The sequence below is a fragment of the Merops nubicus genome, unplaced genomic scaffold (assembly GCF_000691845.1).
Source record: "Merops nubicus isolate BGI_N331 unplaced genomic scaffold, ASM69184v1 scaffold16164, whole genome shotgun sequence".
NCBI classification, from domain to species: domain Eukaryota; kingdom Metazoa; phylum Chordata; class Aves; order Coraciiformes; family Meropidae; genus Merops; species Merops nubicus.
In genome coordinates this window covers 1-8,619 of record NW_008605043.1, presented here as the reverse complement: position 1 = coordinate 8,619, position 8,619 = coordinate 1, and positions in this window count along the sequence as shown.

Below are 8,619 nucleotides of genomic sequence, written 5' to 3'. Positions count from 1 at the left end.
GCAGTGTAATTAGGAAACATTGAGAATAATGGAAGTTAGAGTTATGTACATAAGGGGGAAATAGGGTATGGAATAATAAAGTGCTGACTAGCTAGAGCAGAGTGAAGGTCTTCCATTGCAGTCTCTCCATTTTTGGGGGGGTTTGTTTTAGTTTTATTTTGTTTTCCCCTTCCAGTACTCCCTGACTAGGCTGCTGCAACTTTGTAAATTATGTCAGATAGTTTGCTGCTTGTAAATAATTAAAGGCTTTATCGTTTCTAAAGTGCTAAGTATTGAACACCATCATGAGTGTAACTTTTGTTACCATGCTTTTCATGCTTTGTGCTTTATTTCTCACTGTTTGATATTATATACCATATTTATTTTATGAAACACTGAAATTTAATAAAAATCATTAACTGATTTCCTTTTTTATTTCATGTGTACTCTTGTTGTGACACTTCATCCCCTCCAAGAACTAATCTGCTTTAAAGATGTGCTATTCTGTGTTCTGTTGTGCTCTTGGAAAGCTTCACCTGTAAGTAGCTGTAATAACTTTGTGACAAGGGCTTAGTTCTCCTGACCCAAATGGATGCAAGGATTTAACCAAAGGGCTTTCAAAAAACTAGAGTATAAGTCTCTTTAAGGATTTATTTCATCAGTCTTCAGACTCTTGAATCTGGCTGGTGGGTTTTCTTTGCTCTCTGTATTCAGTTAGTGACAATTTTGGAAGCACCAGAAGGATTTCTTTTGTTGAGCTCTTCAGCATTAGCTTGCTTGTGATTTGTAAAGTCAAGTTGCCTCTTGAATTTGGAAACGAGCTGGTTGTTAAAGCTTCATAATGAATCCACCTCAGCTGCACAGAAGTGAAATTGGTATTCTCAAGACTATAGACTTTTCTACTGTAGAAATTATTTTTGGTGGCTACAATAAATTTTTAAAATAAGGTAGTTCTTGTTAGAGATGAAAAAAAAAATAATAAATCACTGATTGCAGTGATTTGTACTTTTCTGTACCTCATTCAGGCTGAGATATCACTGCCCATAGAAAGGACTGGAATAAAAGGAGGTGGTGGCACCTTCAGAGTCTTGGATCTCATTGAGCTAGATTTTTCCTGCTGCAGTGTGGCTTCATTTAACACTGGAAGCAATAGGAGGTGCCATCCATTTGGAGAGGAGAGGAGGCTGAGTTCTGCACCTGCAGGCAGCATCAGTCCCCAGCTGAGGCTCAGGGAGGAGGTAGAGGAGTGTGTAGTTTTCTAGGAGGTTAAATTCACTGGAAAAACAAATAGTCCTGAGTTTTAGTTATCTAAAAAGCATTTCTCTCAAATATCTTGGCAAGGAGTGTGGTGTATTGTCTGGAAGAGAGAGAAGCTCCTTTGTAAGAACATGGCACAGAATTTGTGGGTGAGTGTGCAGAGGAATGGGGGAAGGCAGCACCTGTGTGTAGGCAAACACAGACAGTGTTTTGTAGAAGGCAGAATAATTCCTTCTCTTAAATAGGTTTTATATAATCCAAAATGACAACTTAAATGTATTCACTGCCTGGTGCCAGCCCCAGGTAAAATGTGGTGGTAGGATGGTGGCTGTATCTTTGTTAGTATTGGGGTTTGTGTTAAGTTTATCAAGTTCAGAGTACTTGGGCTTTCTAACCCCTGATGCTTCACTTCCAGTGACCCAAAATCATGATGTGCAGGAGTAACTGTCATGGAAGAATGGTGCCAGCATCTTCTTGGCTGCTGTCAGACAGGATTCTGTCCCTCCCTGGGCCAACACCCGGAGAGCCGACACGCGGCAGGGCTGCTGTTGTTTCACAGCAGGGTGTCCACTGGGTCTGGTGCCTCCTGGGGATAAACAGAAAGAATTTTTCAACCTGCAGCTGAAGCTGTTGGTTTAGCTTGATTTTCACCAGGGTTAAGTGGAGAAGGGTTGTTCCCTCTTAGCTGTGTAAAAGCACAACTGGCTTTGGCTAAAAACCCTCCCAGCTACTCCCAAAGGTTCTGGTTGTGTCCTGGGAGGCTGGGCAGGAGGACAGCAGTGTCTGCTTTTCCTACAGACTGTGGAAGGGAAATAAACTGTAATAGCTGTCTTGAAACAAGTGTTTTTTAATTTTTTTCTCCCCCACTGAGTCCTCTGAGGACGTGCCCAAGCCAAGCAGTCTGTCAGCCTTCCAGAGAGCTCCTAGCTGGAGAGTGAGTGTCCCACAGAGAGCAGCACCAAAGTGGCTCTGCCTGAGACCTCTCAGTCTCTTACTAGTTCCTTCCACAGGATAAATACAAGAATGTACATCTTTAAAGTGCTTTCAATGCCATTTCTTCTCCTCAGTCCTTCATCCATCGGTCTGTTGTGTACTTACACGTGCTGTTTGCATTTGTAGTTAATGTCTTTGTCTCATTTTCATTGTGCTCCCTGGTAGGGCTCAAGGAAGAAGAGTCTGAGTTTGGCAAATACTGGCTGACTTTGAAAGCCTTGATGCAGTTGAACACTGTACACTGGGCTGCAGAAACAGTTGAGTGTGCAAAGAAAAATAATCTGATTTTGATTCCTGCTACACTGGAGAGTTAAAGGCATGAAACCAGCCAGCTCTGGAGCTTCCACACACAAACAGTGGTTTGGGGCTGGGGTATAAAGAGGAACATGAATGAGTTCTCAGGACTAGAATTTTCCATTCCTTTTGCTTATTTCCCCACAAGTCTTCAGAGCTGAGGACTAGAGGCAGTGAACACTCACTTTGGAGTTTTTTGGGTTTTATGGGTTTTTTTAATCATCTTCACCCTGAACTGACTCTCCTTGGAAGTGGCTGTTGTGCTTCCTGACAACAGGGTCATCACTTTGGAGTTTTTTGGGTTTTATGGTTTTTTTTTAAATCATCTTCACCCTGAACTGACTGTCCTTGGAAGAGGCTGTTGTGCTTCCTGACAACAGGATCGTGCCTAGGGTTCAGAGCCCATCTTGATGGTTGTGCATGAAGCTGGTAGCCATGCTGTGCTTAGCCAATTAACCAGTGCTCGGGTAATTAGGGAGTTTAATTCATTTGAAGGAGACCAGTGAGATGCAGGCGGCTGCATCCCAGTGGGGCTGAGGGGGGGGGTGGTGGGGAGGGGTCACAGGGTACAATTCCTGCCGTGGGTGCCAGGCAGCAGCTGGATCCAAACACTTGAGGTTGTTTCTCTTGTGCCACTCCAGAGTGACAGGCAAAGAAGATTTTGGAGAGCCTGATTTTTGTTTCCATTTTTACAGCTTTGTTACACATGCAGAACTGGAGAAATCCGTGAAGTATTTTGGGGGGGAGGTGTTTTGTGTGGGCTTCTGATAAGTGAACATTTTTATATAATACCCTTCAGGAGAGTTTGAAATTGAGATATTCATGTGGTCGACTTGAGTATATTTTTTAGATGTCTAAAATCTTTCAACACATTAAAGCAAAAAATTGAATTCTTGTTCTCACATTAATCAAGTTCTGTTGTTTAATAATAGATTTGAAGACTGAGTATTAAAAAGAGGAGAAAAAAGTTCACTTCATCTTACCTCTGTAATTTTGTTGTTGTTGTTACGTGTATATTATGATAGACTTAAAATTTCCACAGGTGGGGACTTGGATCATGGATTTAGCTTTGATATAGTGTTTCAGCAACCAAGGAACATTGATGTGATGCATTCCTGGAGGTTCTCCACAGGCAGTTGTGAGTGATCACAACATGAAGGAACATTTCATCTGCCTCTCTTGTATGGTTCAGAAGCTGAGAGAAGAAACAGTGAATCTTGCCTTGGTTTTTGACCACAGGGTGTGACCTACACTGTTACAGTCCTTTATCTCTGGACAAACACCCCAGCACTGCAGGAGGAACTTCACAGTGTGAAATGTAAGTATATCACCCACATTGCTTAAAAATTCAGCAATTAACTTCATTTCCCATTCAGAGAATGAACTGCTATTATCATGTAGTAAGTAAAAAGTATTTTTTTTTTTATTATTTTATTTGGCTACATAATCAATATAAAGTTATTATATAAACAAAATATTTCCCTTATGATTCTGAGCTTTCTGTTTGCAGGTCTGTTAAAGCTTATTCTGGTTTTAGGGGTTTTGAAGATCCCAAGATTCCAGTGAGGATATGAAAAGGTGTATTTTTTGCTCTTCTCTTCCAGCTGTGAAGTTAAATTCTTATTTTAAAAATTAAACTAAACAGAGGTGCTTAGGGATGTGGTTTAGTGGTGACCTGGCAGTGCTGGGCTCATCGTTGGACTTGACAATCTTAAAGTTCCTTTTCAATCTAAATGAGTCTGTATTTCTTATAAAGTGCCATTCCTGCCACTTAAACTTTCTTAAATAGGACTATCTTGTTTGTTTAATCTTGGTTTGGTTTTTTTGGGGTCACTGTTAGTTACTTGTCAGTAATTTGGGGATTTTTTTATGTGAGCATTAAAGAACTGAAGACGAACTAGAACATTCTGCAGTTAGCCAATGTTCCTTGCAGGAGTCTGTATTAATCCATGTTAATATAGCAATATTTTAAAGACCTTTATTATTATTCTGGTCTGTATTTAACTGTGTTTCTTGTGCAGAAATAACATATATTTATTATAGCAGGGGGAAAACAACTCTGGGGAAAACGCCTTAAACACACTGATGTGTGCAGCAGGGATGATTAAATATTCAGCATACAGCATTTGTTAGAACCCAAATGAGGCACTTGAAAGAACATTTTGAAGCATAGAAATCTGCCAGAATTACCGTGGCATTACTTGGAAATCTTACCAAATAAAAACTTACTTCTTTTGGATGTGTCTTTCAGGGAACAACTACAAAAACTGAATTTACAGCAACATAAAAAAATCCTTCATGATTTTTGGGTTTCCTTTTTGTTACATTCCTTTAATGTAGTGCATTTATTGAATCATAGAACATAAGGATTTAAATAAATGAATTAAATAAATGAATTAAATGACCTTTAAATACAGTGTTGGAATTGTCCTGTAACCCAACAGCCAATCTGCTGTGCCCTTTCTGCATTCACACAGAGCTCTGAAAGCTGAGGGTAAAAATAAACTTCCCATGTGTCCCAGCCTTGGAAGAGATGACTTGAAACATGGGCTCACAAGTGTTGGGACTTCCTAAAGCCACCTCTTGCCGTGGGTTTTAAAGCAAAAGCCTGTCCCCCTCCCAGAAGACGACAGCAGGCTCTGCTCTTGCTGCATGCAGCTCTTTTATTGTCATTTGTCTTTACATAAACGTGAAGCATCTTCACAATACTTGTACAAAACCCTCCCCGGGGGGCTGTCTGCAGTGCACCCCAGCAGAACAGGGTGCAGTGCTGGGGCTCCAGAGGAAGGGTGGGAGTCTCATCTGCTGTCACTGGTACATGCACGAGCTGACCTTGAGAGGTGACAGGTCTGTCACTCGGGGAATAAAAACGTCATGTTCTAGAGAGACTGGAGTAAAAAAGGGGATAGCAGGAAATAAATATACTCTAGCATTTGGTTTGATATTTGATTTGTCTTTAATGCACTGAGATATGGATTTAGTCCCTACTGAGTGTCTGAAACCACAGTGGAGTCGTAACATGCGATGGAGCCGTTTGCTGGTAAACAAAGTACTGAAAAACCCTCCTCAGTTCTGCATTCCCCCAGGGCCAGTCACGTCTCTGTGTTGGAATACAACCCTTTCCTTCAGAAAATCCTATTTTTCTGAGTTTGTCAGCAGCTGGAAGCAATGGTAACTTCTTTCCTCTCCCCCTGGGCAGGGCAGGGGGTGGACCAGGCTGCCCCCCAGCCCTTGGGTGGCTCCAGGGGCAGGTCCTCCCTTGTGCCCCTTCCCAGACAGCCCTTTTAAAAGCAGAAACAACTCCTCTTGATGCCTCAACGTTCCCAGGACCATTAGAAAAATAAAATACTTTTGGTTTTTTTTTTTACATTAGTATTGTAACTGAGTCTAAAGAATTAGAAAAAAATTAAATGTTGGTTCTTAGACTTGCCTTGACCACAGGTAAATATCTACAGTATTTATTTCAACATCCCGTTAGAATGTCTGCTATAAATTTACACCATAGAAAGGACGTATGCAAAACGCAGGGGGTTTGTACACACAGCTCCCTTGTACATACAGATTTTATACATTAAACAAACAGAAGCATTGTCAAAATGCAGTGATGTCGAGGGTGCTTCTTGGAACAGTATCACAAATCACACATAGTCTATAGTTCTTTTGGTATGTGGGTTTCCTCTGCTGAAAACTCATCTCCTTGAATTAAGGGTCTGTAAGAATTCAGAGCATCCAGAGGGACCTGATGCTGAGCTCTGGCCCTGGCACTGGGGTGGCTTTGCAGCCTTTTGGGGGGGCACTGGCACAAGGACCCTTCACTCGTTGGCCACCCTGGGTGCTGGGGCGTTTGGCACGTCGCAGTCAGGGCTGGGTGGGTTTAGCTGCTAAATGCAGCCCAGCAGGAGCTGTGCCCACAGTCCTTACTGGGTCCACTGGACCTTACTGGGTCCAGCAGCCAGTCAAAGGAGCAAAACAGGACAAAAATGTGTGTTGTGAGTCGTCACACACATGCAGGTACTCACATCATCCACATTGCTCGGGGCTTTGTTGGGTTTCTCCTCAAACCTGTGATGCTGCTTCATTCCACTCTCCCTCCAAAGCTAACTGGGGGTTGGCAAATCATCTGCCTGAACTCTGGACAATTAAATAGGTTGACAGTTGAAGAGGCATCTCTGGAGGCAGCGTGGGCCTTTAAATGAACTCAGCCCCAGCATCTGCTTTGGCACTTCAGCTGCACTTGGGGTTTTTTTCAGCCTGCAAGAATTTTTTTTTCCTTTTAAATGATATTTTTGGCATGCCAAGTTACAAATGGAAAGAAATAGCTAACGTATCTGCCGTAGTTAAATGGATAAGAAATTAATAATTTAAACAAAAACAACCCAAAAGAGCCTCAGAGACAGTTGTGTGGCAGAAGGATCAGGGTCACTGCTTTAACCTGCAGCTCCTCTCCAAGCCCAGGATATACCAGCAGCTGACAGTGCCTGGTGCAGGTCACCCAGGGCAATAAAAAAATGACAATTTAAACCAAAACAAAACACCACACCATTCTAAAAACAACCCCAGACCCCATCCAGGTACAGAAGGTCTTTCTTGCCACCTTCTCAAGGCAATGCCTGTCTCAGTGCAGGTCCTACCCCTACCCTGGGCATCCTCACACCCACGATTCTCCCCATGGGGCATTGTCCACATGGGCTGGGGCTGCCCCGTGACAGCTCAGCAGCTGCTTTGAACTGTACTTTTAAACAGGTTTGGTTGGTTTTATGTTGTTTGTATGTGGGGTTTTTTTTGTAAACAACTTTTATTGGGAGTGGCACAGGGAATGAATAGCCAATGGCAACAAACCCTCCAGCTGGCAGCAAGGGTGGGATGGCTGATGGGGTGTCATGGTGCTGTTGTGCTTCACGGCTTCTCATTTAAAAAAAAAAAAATATTCACCTTGGAGTTTTAATATGAATATAAAGTAATATGAATTTAAAAGCATATAAATTTAACAACGCAGTTATTCCCTTGGCAGTTAAATAAACTCTTTAAACATCAACATTGTGAAGTGTGCAAAAAAAAACCAAATAGATGGGCAAATGCTTCTTGTGTTCCTGCTGCCACCAGGTCTCTCCTGGCAGCCTGGGCCTGGCTGCACAGTCCTGCCCCTCTGCTGCAGGTGAAGCTGCTGGGACATGGGCCTTGCTGTGGTATAAAGTTGGGTGAGGATGGATAGAGCTGCCAGGGTGCCTTGGGCACAACCCCCTCCACACTGGTCCATGACCCAAGGGAAGGGAAATTGGGGAAAGTCACAGCTGGGCTGCACAGCTGGGTGGGTGTGGAGCTCCAAACTGCCCCTGGAAGGAGGGGAAGGGGCTGAGCCAAGGCACCAACCCACAACACCCAACGGGGTGTGTGCCTGGCCAGCCCACCCCCTGTACAGGGACCCCCAAGTCCCCCTGGGCACCCCACAGCAGCGATGGTGGAGGGGTGAGCTCAGTGGGGTTGCACAGCCAGGGGCACTGTGCCCACAGCTGGAGGTGGGGCTGGAGCCAGGCACGTGTGCCAAGGGCTGGCAGCTCTCGGCCACCTTTGGGGTGGCTCACTCTGCTCTGTAAGATGCCAACACATGTTGGAGGCAGCATGGCCCCAGCTATGGCACCAGAAGGGGCTGCACTGCCCCATCCCATCCCATCAATCCATCCCATGGCCACTGGTGAGTCCTTCCTGGCCTCCCACTGCAGCTCTGAGTGCTCCTCACATTGACGTCCGTAAGAGAAAAACCAACAGAGGATGCAGAACATGAGCTGGGTGAAAGAGCAGAAGTTTGGTCCCCCCAGGGGGATATGGTGAAGGAAGAGGAGGAAGATGATGCTGAGGAGGAGGAGGGTTTGGGTGCAGGCTTTCTCTTGTATGGACAAGCCCCATCAAATGCAAACATCCAGCATCCTCCGGGGGCACTCCTGAGCTCATCCCTCCTGGGCACGGAGCCGCCCGGGGCCCGCCCTCAGCCCCGGCCCCCAGCACCAGCGCAGCCTTGCTCACTAGTTGCGGTATCGGTATAAAAAGTTAAAAGCCAGGGGCCGGAGGGCTGGCGGCCGTCGCTCTGTCCGGCCGGCC